Here is a 16,541-nt window from a genome sequence, read left to right as displayed (position 1 = left end):
TTTCAGACTTGAATTTGAAGTGCAGTTTTACTGTGCTTTATCAAGACTGACATCAATGTCATTCTGGCAAAAAAAATAATAAATTTAAGGACTTAAAGAAAGTCAGTCAATCAGAAGAAAATATAAAGGAACATAAATAAAAAAAAAATACTAATACTTGCCTCAAAGCTGAAGGTGTAGTCAGACTTTCAGACAGTTCTTCACTCTGGTTCTCTTTAAGTTGTTGGATAAGTTTGATAAATTTAACTTGCTTCTTAAAAGACTTCTCAAAAAGTTGTGCTATCATGTGATCCGTTAGACCAGCATTGACAGTTTCCCCATCAACTTCAAAATCTAAGAGTCAAAGAGACATTTGCTAAGTTTCAAAAAACGTATTTAATACAATGAATAAAATGTATATGACTTATAGATAGGGCAGAATCAGGTAACGTTAATCACACTATTTTAAACACAGGGAAAGAGTGATGGGCAGACCACAAAGAACACACTTCACAAGTTTGTCTGGAATTTTGCAAGATATACTTTGAACATGCACAAGACGGGCGTTATTTGTATATCGGAGTTGGGTTTGGGCTGAAAACATTAAATGCACAGAGTTGGAAGGTATGTGTAACGAATGTCAAACGTTAAATTAATGCCTGGCTCAGATTACACGATTTTAACAGATCCGTTTGACGTAGGGTGTCGTGGGGATTTGTAAACGACAACGGGCGTCGGGACGCAAGATTCAATAGTTTCATCTTGTATAGCTTGTCATAATAGGCGAAAACCAATGTAGCGTCTGCGATGCTTAACGACATCATGACAAAAAGACTAGCATGTTTAATTTTTAACGGTCCTCCACGACGGTTCTGTCAAGAGTAATTAAGTATGTGAGCGAGCAACAGTGAGTGAGTGAGTGAGTGAGTGTGTGTGTGTGCTTGCGCGAGTGAGCGACAGTGTGTGTGTGTGTGTGTGTGTGTGAGACACCGTGACTATCATAACTGTGCGTTCACACCGCCGGCGTCGAGAGCGTCAAAGTGGCCGGAACTCATTCATTCTCAATGTACGTTAAGCTGGCGTCGAGCAGCGGCGAGCGTCGAGGAGAGATGAAATCAAGGCAACATTATGGTAATGAGCTATGACGCGGTTGGGCAGCAACCAATCGGAACGTAGAAGTCCACCGCTTGAGGGGATTCCAGAGAACGCAGCTCCGACCACATTAGATCCCAATCAGAATAAAGGAAAGATTGATTATTGCTGTTTCGCGTTTGTATTAATCTATGATGTGTCCCTGTTGCGTAAAGGGACATAAAAAATAAATTAAAAGTGATACGTCCCAGCCGGCACATGACCGACCTTCAACGTTGAAATATGGTTGAAATAAGGTCAGTTGTGGTTTCAACGTTGAAACAACGTTGATTCAACGTTTAAAGCTGAATGGTTGAAAAACATCCAGCACATGACCAACTTTCAATGTTGAAATATGGTTGAAATAAGGTCAGTTGTGGTTTCAACGTTGAAACAACGTTGATTCAACGTTTAAAGATGAACTGTTGAAAAACTTCCAGCACATGACCAACTTTCAACATTGAAATATGGTTGAAATAAGGTCAGTTGTTTTAATGAAACAATGTTAAAAATGTTTAATGCTAAATGGTAGAAAAAGGTTAACAAGCTTTTAAATTATTTATATTAAATTATTTAAATTAATTATTATTTTAATAGCATTTAAAAATATTTTAGTCATGATACCTATTCTAAAATCTAAAGGTATATGTTAAATATTATCATCATTAACAACAATAAAACTATACATTTCGCTGCTTTATCACACTGAAACAACTCCCATTGGTAGTTTTATTTTATTACTTCTATCATGATTGGTTAATCTGGCTGTCATTCAGGAAACTGGACAATTAATCGGTTCGCGCTTTTCTACATTTAAAAATATGACCGTTGTTGTCGTCTTTCTGTGAGTGACTGAGGCGGCTAACTGTGAGCTGCTGCTCGTTATAACTGACTGCTCGGTCGGTCCCGAATTTTTTCATATTTGCCTGTACATTTTTTATTTATTTTGAGCGAATTTGAGTCGTGACCTGTCAATGGAGAACAAAAACTGTGAACACAAGAAAGGTCAGGTGTTCTGCGAGGTCCTGAAAACATCCTGTCAAAATGAGGTAAGAAAATCGCTAACTTTATCTTTATAATCTTTTGAAAATAGTAAAGTATTACCAGAGTTTACAAATGGGTAGTTAAAAGGACATGTAACCTGCAGATAAATAAATACCCGTGTGTCTATTTTTGCATTGCTTTATCACAGATGATCAAGTTAGATGCTCACCTAATGTGTTACTGGTGAGTTATGTGTTAATGTCTGTCTTTTAGAGATTTTCCCATATTTTCCTGATATGAATCCCATGCATTAGGTGTGTTATATATGTTTGTATTCTTATAATAGTTTCAAAGTGTTTTCTGCAACATATAAGTGCAAATGTCGGTATTTAAATAATATAATTTTAATGAATTAATGAAAATGAAAAAAGAAATAAAAAAGGATTGTTTAAAGCCATGGTTCTCAAAGTGTCAGGCCCCCTCTAGTTGTTATGCAGGTGAATCACTAAATTAAACTAATTAATGTTAATACATTTTAACTTAATCTTTGAGTAAGTTTTTTTTTTTGCACATTTAAGTATGTTACAGTTAAAGTACAGTACAGTTTTGTAACTTTTGTTACATAATTACATTTAAAATTAAATTTTAATTTAAACTTTTTTTTTTTCATTTACCTGTGTATGTAAGCACAGTTGTAGTGTTAATGTTCAAACTGTATTTACCATGGTAAAGTGTCTGAAAATTAATTTTCTTATTAGAATAAAACTGCCTCATTTTTTAACTATAGACCTGTAGCTGAATAGTTTGGCCTACTACACTGCTGAAATGTAATGTTGGTCATTATGGTGCAACTTAATATTTAATAACAAATATTTTCTGAAGTGGTACTTATAAAAAGTTTGAGAATCAATGGTTTAAAGCAGTGGTCTCAAACTCAATTCCTGGAGGGCCACAGCTCTGCAGAGTTTAGCTCCAACCAGCTCCAAATCACACCTGCTTGGAAGTTTCTAGTAATCCTGAAGACCTTGATTAGCTGAATCAGGTGTGTTTGATTATGGTTGGAGCAAACTGTGCAGAGCTGTGGCCCTCCAGGAATTGAGTTTGAGATCAATGGTTTAAAGAAATGGTATAATATGAAATCCTGCTTTTTAAGAACTTTTCAGTAAACTCTTTCTTCTTTCCCCTTGTAGAGTCATCAAGGATCCAGCTTGTTCTTGAAACATTGGTAAGAAATTGTTCATCTGCTACATTGCACTGTCACTTCTGCTAGAGATGCTTTGACCTTTTGTGATAGGTTTTGATTGTGCTTAGTTTAATAAAAATGTACTGAATTTGATTTGACTTGTTTTACTACACTGTAATGTTAGTGTTCTGATTAAAAAAAGTGTAACTGGGGGCTCTGAAAACACTGCTTGTGAATAATTTGTTAATATTGTACATTTTCATCTGAATACATTAAGTGTTTAATGAATTGTGTTGTCCACTTTGTTTCCAACCTCACTGTTACTGAACTGTAAAGTGAAAATATTGTGTGATTTATTTTGCATTCAGTTTTCAGTTAAATATATTTCACAATATCAAAGTTATTGTCAAACATTGTGAACATATCTAAACAAACTGGTTAAATCTTATGTTCCCTCCAGAAGTTTGCCCTCTGCAAGTGAACGATTCCTTGTGGTGCCATCCCAAAGAAGTTCACAATCACCCTCACGGATCTTTTCCTGGACTGTGCCCAGCTGGTGGAATCACCTCCCAATCTCAATCCGAGCTGCTGAGTCTTTACTCATTTTCAAGAAACATCTTAAGACTCATCTTTTTCACCAGAACTTAACCAACTAATGCTAGCACTTTTCCTTCTTTTCTTGTCTTTCATATTGAAAAAAAAAAAAAAAAAACCTGGCTATGCGTTCTGAACTAGACTAACTGAGACTTGTCATGGCACTTGTATCCTGTTGTTGTTCGCTTGTACACCTGACTGCTTCTGTTCTTCTCATTCGTAAGTCGCTTTGGATAAAAGCGTCTGTTAAATGATTAAATGTAAATGTTTATACAGGACGGTACAGAAAGTGCACAAGTGGGAGAGAGTGGAGGGGACGGTGTCAGAAAGGACCTAGCGCTGGGACACTTTCAAGGATCACCCGAAGCACAACCACACTGTATACACTAAGGCTGCTGGTTCTAACATTTTAGAGTGCCCTGCGGTAGAAATCTCATTCTGCATTCCCCACGGTAAAGAAGACACAGTCCGGGGGGGTTCCCATTAGAAATCAACTGGTGGAAGGTTCCCTTCTCGAACTGTTCAACACATTTTCACTGCACAAATGTACACAACTCTTGAAATGAGACACATTACTAAAACATGTTTTTGACAGAAACTGTAGGTTTCCACCAAAATAAAAGATCCACTGGTTTCAGTCATAAAGGTACAAGGGTTTGTCTTGTAAGTGCTGCAAAAAAATATGCATTTATGTGCCAAATTATTTCACAAAAACCTTTAAATATTATTGTATTTGGATTGTTCTACTACATGTTTTTAGCATTACCTCCATGCATACTCTGCATAATAAAGTGTGGGATTATTTTCATCTGTTTTATACAGTATGTTTCCAAAATTAAACTGCTGTTTGACAATTTTGAGCATGTGGTAGTTTATTGAAGTTGTTTGTAAAGCCATTGCTGCCAGTCATTAGATTTTTAGCCTTGCATGTACCTTGTTGATCTAAATGCCCACTAGGATCTAGGTGTATTTACACACGGTGCAAGGTACGACGGGGAAACAACGTCGTGTTATCAACGCTGATTAACTTTTCAAAATCAACACCTCATTCAGCTTTCATCCCAGGGCTGCAGCACTACCCTAATTCACCCATAATGCAGGTAAGACGGTGAAACAGCGTCGCGATTTCAACGGTGAATCCACGTCGTGATTTCAACGTTGATCCAATTTGCAAAATCGAAAGGTTTTTCAACGTTGATTCAACGTCGGGATTTCAACAGTGAATCAGCGTTGTGATTTCAACCATACATCAACGTCACGATTTCAACGGTGAATCAACGTCGTGATTTCAACGTTGATCCAATTTGCAAAATCGAAAGGTTTTTCAACGTTGATTCAACCATGGTACCTGACGTTGTTTCAACGTTGAATCAACGTTGAAATGCCGGCTGGGGTGGACCAAGGTGTCTGAGATTGTTCATTTTAAGTAAAGGATCCTAATATTTCATCCACAACAATATTTAATGAGGTTAACTTATAACGTTACTCTCATTGTGGTTAGTCTGCACGAGATCAACAAGCTTGTTTGCTTTGCGGCCACTTTATATATAAAATAAGCATTCGATCTACGTCAGAGCGCTCACAAATCTTTCTGCAGCCTCGTGAGCAGAGCGGCAAGAGCGATTTTTGACGCTCTCGACGCCTGCGGTCTGAACACACAGTAACAGACACAAATCATGAAAATTAATCTGAACCAGGCATAACTTAATTTAACAGAATTGCAGCACACAAACTAAATCTCTTTATACTATAAGTGGACGGTTAATAGCACTGGATTCATACATAAGCTAACGTTAAATAACGTTACACTTGCTAATGCCATAAATAGTTGTAACATTTTATACATTTTTGATTTGATTAAATATAAAACTCACCTTTGAATTTTCTCTTTTCTTCCTCTGAGAATTCGAGTCCGGCCTCTGTTAATTTTAATAGGAGTTCTTCTGACGACATCGACGACAAAGCCATGGTTGTCTGCTTCCCGCTCTCCGTTCTGTTTGAAAATTCTTTGGCCAATCAATGTCGTATTGCTATGCCTAATGCCATAGTGTATTGTAACGTACTATTAAAGTAATTAACTGCTTTAAAAATGTCAAAAAGTGTACACAAATTGCTAACAGCATTGCATGCTGTCGTATATGCTAAATTTGCTTGCTAATTTCGCTTTGAGTAGTTGAAACATTTAAATTGTTTGCCTCATGTACTAAATATAAACAAAAATAGTCAAAACTCACCTTTACATTTCGTCTACGAACTTTTTGATAATTAACCTTCTTAATTTTTTTAAGCTTTTAAGTCGAAAATGACAAAGACAAAATGCCTGGAGGTGTGTTTCAGGAGTGCTTCTTCCCGCTCTCCGTAATGACAGAAAAAATTCCCTAACGGCTGCAGCTGCGCCGCCGCCTTCGACCAATCAGTGTATTGTTGTTATGTAAATTATTTAACACAGCAACCAATCGTGCATGAAACAGTAATTTGGTCAGATTGCAATGGAAAGCAAATGACAAATTGCGTGGATACCAATGATAAATGTATTTCATCATGAATGTCTTTGACTATGAAAATATTTATTAAAACACTGCATGAAGTATTTTGTTTTATAAATATCACAAAACCTGTTTCCTCGTGGTTTTCACGTGTTTGGCACTATTTTTCAGAATTGTTATAATAATGTACATTTAAAACAGTTGTATAAGCTCATTTAAATATTTTAATCTGTAAATTATTCATAACTCTACTATTTAATCATTTTCGTTCACAGAGATTGTATGCTATTTGCAAATGTAATAAGGGAGCTGTCTATCAAGGTTGACAGCTATTCAATGTACCCTTAATGTGAGAACAATTTTGTACCTTCATTTCAGTTGTACCTTAAAAGGTACCAAACAGTCTCATCATAGGTCTTTCCTGTACCATTTAGGGTACAATTATTAAAAAGGTACAAAACCGTTCTTCGAGGAACATTATTTGTACCACCGTGTACCTTTTTTTCTGAGAGTGTAGGGTACAGTATGTTCTCATAGATGCACAATTTATTTATATTTTTATCTGAAAACAAAGCAACATTTGTTCCCTCATGATATGTGTCCTTTAATATTGTGCATGGAGAGAGACTGATCTGAGCTGGAGTGTAAATTAGCTGCTCTAATGTTTGTGGATTTTTTTCAACATTGACACAAAACTCAAAGAACATATGTTTATCTGCTCAGTTCTAACAGAGATAAATTAACAGGACAAACTAAAAATCACAGGGACACCGTAAAGATTCCCATATTAAACATACACACACTGCAGGGTGAAGTGCATAATTGGATTAATATAATAGGGTCAGTCTGAGAAGAATCACTCATCTTCTGACACTTGAGAAGAATCAGGCACTGAAGATGAAGCCAAAGAGAGCAAATGAGTTTTACATCATCTGTATTAAAGTTATGACCGAGTTCTGCTAATGCTTGATGTACTTGTTCTGCTTAAGTTTGTTTTACAACTGCACAGCATCAACAATCAGAAAACCTAGCAACTGCATAGAAACACCAAAAGTAGGGTGACCACCAGTCCTGAAACTGGACGATTTATCCAGCATCATGTAAGATATACTGTAGTAAGTGTGCACAATTACAAAGATGCGATTGGCGTTTAAAAATCCATTTGCATAGCCATCGTGTTCTAGATAGAGGTGGGAAATAACCAGTCAATGCTCAAGGGATTGTTCTGCTGATGAAGATTATGTATAGCGGAACAAAGGAATCAGTGTGGACCTCATCAAATGTTACTAAATACAGCTACAGCAACCAGGACTTATTGTAGAAACATGCTGGACAAGAACATTCTGATGAAACCTGTCAGATCCTTCAAGTTCAATGCACTGAATCAGGTGCAATGGAGAGAGAGAGAGAAGTTTTGCATAGACTAATAAAGGAAATAAAATAACTATTATGGTAATTTATTTTAGTATACCTACTAGCCCGTTATTCAGTTCACTATTATACTAGACTGAATAGGTAACGTAGAGAAAATGATATTGTATCACTAGAATGCTCCTGCATAATTAAACTAAATCTATTACATCTGTCACAAAGAAAGTGAAAATGTGTTGATTGTGGCATTCAATTTAAATCTACTCATCTTGTATCTAGGCCTGTCGTGATTATTAAATAACTGTCTGATCATGGTTACTTCATCTAACAGCAGTCATTTCAGACAAACACGATTACTGCCCTCTTATAGCAGCCACAAGGGGAGACATAGGCCAAAAGACATATAAGCTTGTCAGTCCAGATACAATTATGTGTCAGTCCAAACCTGATACTTTGTGTATACGATTGGAATCTGATTTAAATGATTGACTGAATCGCAACAGTTCAGATCTGATTTGTGGGTCCTGTGGTGCTTTTTCATTTTATTGAATATCTGCATTGGTTTCTATGGGGACCAAGCTGCATTAATATGCCTATGTTAAAAACAGCAACACAGTTTGAAATGCAGATGTTGTCTTACAAAATGTTGTTGCTCTGGATTATACTATGCCTTATAAAGTAATTTAAGGAATGTGTGAATAAACATGCAGGTTTATTCCATGCTGCTGTCTTCACTGGCCTCAAAACTCAAAGAGGTGAATATGTTGTCATTTTCTGCTTGACTTGCTCTTCTGCAAAGACAATCAGCATGTTTTCTGCGAACAATGTCTGACGTGTTTAGATTTTATGTGGTGTTAGAATGTAAAAAAAAGCTATGCTTAATCTGAGCGGTCAGATTGAAACTAGATAGGGATGCACCAATACCACTTTTTTTCAGAACGAGTCTGATACAATTCCCTCACGTACAAATAAAAACATAATTGCAGAGCAAGCTAAACATGCGCAGCATGCACAGATTTACATTGATGCAGAAGACACTTCCAGCCTAGCGGATTTCACATATTATGCTAACCCTAAAATAACGTTCCAGCAACGTTCAGCAAACTGTACATTTTAAAGTTCTTGAAATGTTCCAAATATACGTTCATAGAACATTATGTTCTTAAATGAAAATTAGGTTGCAAGTACGTTGCAGGAACGTTATAATAACCATACTGTAAAATAATGTTTTTTGCAAACTGGACATTTCCACATTTTTGGAACATTCAAAATAACGAGAGATAGTTTGACTCCTAAACCTAGGGTTGTGGGTTCGAGTCGCGGGCCGACAATACCACGACTTACATGCCCTTGAACAAGGCACTGAACCCCCAACTGTTCCCCGGGTTCCAGCATAAATGCATAAATGGTTGCTCATTGCTCCGGGTGTGTGTTCACAGTGTGTGCAGATTTGCAGCCGACAAATCTGCTGCAACTGCATGATGCTATCATGTTAATATGGACCAAAATCTCGGAGGAATGTTTACAATACCTTGTTGAATCTATGCCACAAATAATTAAGGCAGTTCTGAAGGCAAAAGGGGGTCCAACCCGGTACTAGCAAGGTGTACCTAATAAAGTTGCCAGTGAGTGTATATATATATATATATATTGAACTAGTGAGTTTAGGTGTGTTTGTGACATGTCAGTGGTCGTCTTGTAGGCAAGCATCAGTACCTTGAATTTTATGGGAGTGGCTACTGGTAGCCAGTGTAACCTGATGAGGAGAGGAGTAACATGAGCTTTTTTTGGCTCATTGAAGTCAACCCTCGCTGCTGCATTCTGGATCAGTTGCAGAGGCTTGATAGTACATGCAGAAAGACCCGCCAGGAGAATATTATTCCAGTCTGGAGAGAACAAGAGCTTGGACAAGAAGCTGGGTGGCTTGCTCTGACAGGAAGGGTCTAATCGTCCTAATGTTCCCTTTAAAAGCGCGCTTTGTTTTGCACCATTCAATTAGCCTACCTTCGGCACCAAAATAGGCGCAGTGGTGGTGACGTAATCGGTCAAATGTCATACCGTTGTTGCATGTGTGTAATGGTGATTTGACATTTACCTGGGGGTACCCGACCCGTTGCAGGACTCTACCTTATTGTACCAATAAGGTGGCATCCATTTAATAATTTGAATTTAAATTTAAATTTACAATCAATAAGTTATTACATACTCCCTTATAATGTACTACAATACTGAGGTGCAGATAATTGCCACTATTTGTAACAAGTAGTATACATAGCAGAAAATCCTGATACTTGAACATAGTTTAATTAGCATCTTTCGCTAAGAAAATATGCTACTTGCACTTAGTGCAAATAACTGCTGCATTTTTTTTTAATTACTGCAAGACTAATGCCAGCGATGCAATGTTGCCAGATATTGCTATTCAAATAATTAAAAACCTATAAATAAATAAAATAAACCGAACCGAAACATTTCAAATCTTTTGGAAATCATATAAGATCAATTTATCGCTGACTCTAAACCGCAACTTCCCACTTTATTACCTTTCTAAAGTGTCATATTAAGTTGAAAAGGCAAATCATAAACAGAGTGTAATAGCTGGAGGCTGTTTCTCACGCTCTCGCTCAAAACGCTCTCTAAAGACTCGTTCACTTCGGAAGCATCTCGCAGTGATAACTTTCATACCACGGACGCTAAACATTGTGAATTAAACTGAAATATACATGCAGACATTCAATATGAGGAGTTTTAACAGTAAATTAGTCAATCAGAGAACAGATTTTTTTTTTTTTCGAACACGGAAAATGTACAGAGGTTCGGATCTCGGTGACCTCATAGCTGGCTACGGGCCTGAAATTTGTGCAGTATGTGACTAATCAAATGTAATAGGGCAATAAAATGAATGCTGAGCAGCTCAGATCATATGATGAGAAATTAAATCATATTGACTTTGGAGTGCAAATCTAAGCACAGTTTGAGACATGAGATCTGAAACTCTAGATGATACATGTAAGAGCCCATTTTTAAAAAAGAAATAATAAAAAATTAAATAATAATAGTAAAATCGTAAGTGATTGTAAGTCTTTAAATTCCAAGTTTATACTGTACCTCAAAATTCTGAAATTTATATCTTGAGATTCTGAAACGGTACAGAGATGGCAAAGGGTCAAAAGGTTGGGGTTTGTTGTCATTTAATCAACATTAAAATAAGAACCCTCAACTGGCACTCTAAATGCAGCCATACAGAAAACAGAATAACATAAATACAGAGAGAGAAAAAGTTCACAAAATAAAAATTATTTGATATATGATAAACTGACATCTACAGAAGCAGAAATAGAACAAATGCCGAAAGAGCTGAAAAGCTGAACAGCTTTTTTATTTATATTTGCAGCCTATTTTTAAAATATCTATTTGATTCAACCCACCTATATTTCTTTTCTCTAAAATCAGTTACTACATAAAGTAGATGGAATTTTTAGGCAAGACACCACAGAACAGGTTGGAATAGATAAAGCAATGTTAGCTAATAGATGTCACCAAAAATTCTCATTTGATTGCTTACATCATTAATTGCAAATATTTTTGAATTACAAGTTTTTAAAATGTTATTTTACACATTCAAATGAGGCACTATGCAATTAAATATGCACTAATTTGCATACAGTTCCAGAACAGAAATCAAAACATTGGATAATATCAGGATCAAAATTCTGATTTGTTTTTGTTGACATGTTTAAGGTTTTTACAGAGGGGATTTTGGATTTTTTTTATTTTTTATTTTTTATTGCACTATAAATCTGAAAATACTGTCAAGTATTTTCTGTCATGTACATTTTCACCATGTTTTTAGGAAACGAAATGTAATATAAATCTGTTTAAATTATATATGAACACACCCCTCAATAAAACCGTTCATCATATAGATATGTAAAGATATGTAACTGTAATTTTTTTATTTAATTTAAAGTGTTATTTAGTTTAAAGGTATAAGAAGAAAAAAATCTCTGTATGGATTGGAAATTAAATCTTCATATGCTCCTTCACATATACATATATATATTTCAACACTAAAAGTGATAGCTGCAATCTAATTACAAACAGACAATTGCACCCAATATTTCTGTGGTTTTCACTGGAACAATTTGTAGAGCATCCCAAATCAGGTTAATCACTCCAACTCATATCACTTCTGAGGTTTCATTTTAGCCTATGTAGGGATCTCACTAAGGTTTGAAGCTGAGCATTTGTCTTGCTTCTGTCTTCTCCCATTGGTCTCTGTGGATAAGTGGCAGGCCAATTTCAACCTTTGTGGAACTCACACCACCTGCACTGAAAAATGTCCCGCTCACTCACTGTCTCTTTTTCACCATCCACTTTGTCCTTGACTTGCCATTTTCCAAAAGAAGGGACACGTGGGAAACTACTAAAGCGCAACAGGCTGTCAGGACGTGACAAAAGACTATTAACCTTTGAGCAGAAATGGATGTTACTCCATTCTGGCTTTAGCAGGAGGTCCACACCATGGCTGATAAGATGCAGCCCGGGTGAGTGAGTGATGGTCCTCGTGACGGGCTCCGTCTGCAAGGCTTCCCGTCACTGATTTGTTACAGAGACAATCACAAATTGATTTAACAACTGTAATGGATATTAAAGCACCTTAAGAAGGAGGGGTAGGGTGGGGGGAGGGGGGTTGCTGCTTTCACCTATGATGTTTCAACCTAGAAAAAAAAAGCTTAATTTTGTATTATTAACTGCTATATATGACTCCACAGCATAATGTTTGTCAGTATGTATGTTGCATGTTCTTGCACCCATGTGTTTCTTTCGAGTAATCATATTTTATAAAACATAAACCCATATAGAACTTTTTATAATTTAGGGAAATTGGAATTAATTTGATGTATGATTGGTTTTATTAAATGTAACATTTATTCAACAGGCCTAACTGCCAAACTTATTGCACTTCAATGATAATTAAACTGCCATAAATAAGAAAACAAAAAACAATTTAAGTTAGTTAAAAAGTTCCATTTTATTAATAAATGAATTTACCTATTAAGAGAGTTTGTCCACTGTGGCTGCAGAAATTTCAAAGTTCTGATTCATAAAGCTTTACAGTCATACATATAACATTAGAGATTATGGAACTAGGACATTCAAAACTATTTTTGTATTTTGTTAAATAAAATCCAAGTCTTCTGAAGTCACACCTCAGCTAACAAGAAACATTATCAGAACTGTGGATAATTTTCTGGCATGATATTCTCAAAGTTATGAACAACTATTCCAGAAATGTTAACATATAGTTTGTTCAATGTTATCAGATGGGGGGTGGTGGTCTGCCCTCTTCAAATCTGCAGAAAAAAAAACAAAAAAACATTAAGATCGTCAGCCAGTTGTTGATTCTGCAGACTGTGGAGGTGGTGTCTTGTACATGGTGATGCTCCTCAGACCAGTCCGTACTGACACTGGACCGTTGGCTGAAAGCTCTTTTTTTTTCAGCTTTTCAGAGTAGTATTATTTAGCAACTATGATCTCCTTTGTTAATCTGTTCCTGGCCTGGTTATACAAGATTTTATCCCCACATTTATAAGCATGCTCTTTGGCATGAATGATAATAATGTCTTGGTAGGAATGCACATATCTTCACAAAAACTGATATATGAAGTTACTGTCAATGTGTGCTCGTCCAGACTGGTGGCTGCAGCTACAAAAACACTCCAATCAGTGATGTCAAATCAGGCTTGTAAATCAAGCTCTGCTTCATTTTTCCATCTTTTAACTGTCCTTAAAATAGGTTTTGCTGATTTCAGTTTCTGGCTGTAGGTCGGTATAAGTGATCAGAGAGCCCTCAAAGCTGCTGGTGGGACAGAGTGATATGCATCCTTTATTTTATTGTTTGGCCAGCTGTTACATTGCGGCACTCATACACACATCTGTAGGCACATACACATTCATGAGAATGAAAGAGGAAAACTCCAGCAGCGATTAGAAAGGTTTACAGTTCATGATGAGTGCCTCTAAGTTAGGACAACATTCCCCTTTTTCAGCATTTTTATATCTTAACACAAACTTTCATTAATGTAGAAACATTATCCACCTCCTCCGGTTTTCCCTGTTAACTCCACGATGCGATCCGCTCTGAACAGTTGGTATCCTGGCAGATGAAGTGTGTTGTTCGGAATGGCTTCACTCAGCCAGGTTTCAGTGAAGCACATAGCAGCAGAGTTTGAAAAGTCCATATTGTTGTGGGTGAGGAGAATAAGTTCATCTGTTTTGTTAGAAAGGGAATGGACATTTATGAGATGAATGCTTTGGAGCACAGTCCGAAAGCCGTGCAGAGCTTCACCAGGGCACCGAGTCCCGAGATGGGCATGGCGCCGCAATACACATCGTGTCACCATCACACTGATGGGTCACCGCCGATTCAACCCCTGGTCGGACCTTGCCTTTCTACGGGTCGGCGTGCCCTTAGAACAAGTGTCCCAGCATGCTGTTGTCACAACAGATGCCTCCAACATGGGCTGGGGTGCAACATACAATGGGCAGGCAGCTTCAGGGTCCTGAACAGGACCGCGACTGCTTTGGCACATCAACTGTCTGGAGTTGCTGGCAGTGCATCTAGCCTTATGGTTTCGTACATCAACAGACAGGGCGGTCTACGATCAGGTCGCATGTCCCAACTCACCCGCCATCTCCTCCTCTGGAGTCAGACGCGGCTCAAGTCGCTGGCACTATCCACATCCCGGGGGAGCTCAATCGTGCAAGCCGACATGCTCACACAACAGCTCACCTTTCCCGGGGAATAGCGACTCCATCCCTAGATGGTCCAGCTGACCTGGAGTTGGGATACCGTTCTCAAGGCGAGCCGTGCCCCTTGGGGGTGAGGGCCCACTCCACACGGAGTGTGGCCTCCCATGCGCTGGTGCACCATGAATCTCTGGCAGACATCTGTCGAGCTGCGGGCTGGGTGACACCTAACACCTTCGCAAGGTTTTACAACCTTTGTGTAGAGCCAGTTTCTTCCCGTGTGTTGGGTAACAGGTAAATTGGCAGGAAGGGCTGGCTGGGTGTCATGCTTGCTGTGCCATTCCGCACCCTGATTGAGCATCCTCCAGCACCCTCGGCAGTCAGACTTGGCGGAGCAGTCTGTTGCCAGGCCCAGTACTGGTGTTAGCATGCCCGGAGCTCCGGTCAGCCCCTGTACTGGGCTAGGTGTCCATATGGCTTGATTCTCTACAGGTAATCCCATATGTGTATTTTTCCATGGTAAGGTTTCCCTCTTGGCAAACCCGTGTCTTCCCTTGACAGACCCGTTCTGTTAGTCTCTTCTGGCAGCTGTTCCATCCCTACTCTAAGGTAGGACCTGCCTCAGAGACCCCTTCCATATGTAGTACTGCCACCTGGGTCAGTCCACATCAGTATCTCCACACGTCACCTCCCTATGGGTAGGATCTGGTCTCCGTAGCGGCTTGTTCCTAGGCTCGCTTCCCCATTGTCTTACTAAGCTGAAAGAACAAATAGGGAAGATTTGAGGCAATCTTTCACTGAAGGTTGAAATCCCTTCCATTAACTTTATGTGGGTGGAACAGCAGCATGGCCTTCTCCAGCAGCGAGGTACTCACCCTTTGGCCCCTTCGGTAACAAGGTGAGTGAATTTGCGCTGGGGTTTTGGAAAGGTTACGATCTTAAGCGTAGCTTTTGGGGCACACCACGGCTTGCCGACAATTGCAGCGCCACAGGGTTGTGACGTGTTCAGGTTGTGGCGTTTTCCATGGGACCCCATATGTCATTCGACATAACTCGTAGTGACTGACAGAAAGGGAACGTCTCTGATATGACACTTTGGATAAAAGTGTCAGCTAAATGAATACATGTAATGTAAATGTAAATGTTGGTTTAGATGATTTAACAAGTTTATACAATTCTTCCTCTCCTATAGTAAAGAATAAGTGGAATTTTTCCTCAGGTGGTCTATAGCACACTATCTTATCCGATACTATAGCTGGATGGTTAAAATGTTATCTCTAATAGTATCGATCTTAGAAGTAAAGTTGTTTATAAAGTCATTACTGCTGTGCTGTTGGGAAATGTCAGCACTTGTTGATGCTTTATTTTTTGTTAATTTAGCCACTGTATTGAATAAATACATGGGGTTATGTTTGTTTTCTTCTAAAAGAGATGAAAAATAATCTGATTTAGCAGTTTTTAATGTTTTTCTGTAGGATAGGTTTCTTTCCCACCAAGCAATACAAAATACCTCTAGTTTTGTTTTTCCTCCAGCTGTGCTCCATTTTCCAGGCTGCTCTCTTTAGGGTTGGAGTGTGCTCATTATATTATACCACAGTGTTAGACTGATTGTCTTAATCTTCCTTAAGCGTAAAGGAGCAACTGTATTTAAAATGCTAGAAAAAAGAGAGAGTTCATAGTTTCTGTTACATCATCAAGTTGTTCTGAGGTTTCGGATATAGTAAGGAATTGGGATACATCAGGAAGATTTCTTACAAAACAGTCTTTTTAGTTAGAAGTGATGGTTCTACCATATTTCTAACAAGAAATAGAATTTACAGTTTTAGCTATATAAAGTTTGCACAAAACTATATAATGATCTGAGAAATCATCGCTTGGCTGCATAATTTCAACACAATCCATGTAAATTCAAATATCAATTCCATGTGACAGTATTAAATCTAGAGTAGGATTTCGAAAATGAGTAGGTCATGAGACATGTTGTCTAACCCCAATACAGTTCAGAGAGAGGTGTGTGAGATACATAGCAGACTGTCTTCACTCAAAGGCTGAATTTCTAA

General features: G+C 37.9%; 1 long non-coding RNA gene across 1 annotated transcript; it reads left to right on the top strand.

Annotated features, from left to right (window-relative positions):
* The first annotated feature begins 1,311 nt into the window (after positions 1 to 1,311).
* Positions 1,312 to 4,731, top strand: LOC128014582 (uncharacterized). The gene is made up of 4 exons (XR_008183585.1): positions 1,312 to 2,159; positions 2,303 to 2,337; positions 3,285 to 3,319; positions 3,738 to 4,731. It is a non-coding gene; the product is annotated as an uncharacterized LOC128014582 (long non-coding RNA).
* Positions 4,732 to 16,541: the final 11,810 nt, after the last annotated feature.

Source organism: Carassius gibelio, chromosome A1 (genome assembly GCF_023724105.1).
Source record: "Carassius gibelio isolate Cgi1373 ecotype wild population from Czech Republic chromosome A1, carGib1.2-hapl.c, whole genome shotgun sequence".
Taxonomy (NCBI): Eukaryota; Metazoa; Chordata; class Actinopteri; order Cypriniformes; family Cyprinidae; genus Carassius; species Carassius gibelio.
This window is presented reverse-complemented; position numbering and strand designations above follow the sequence as displayed.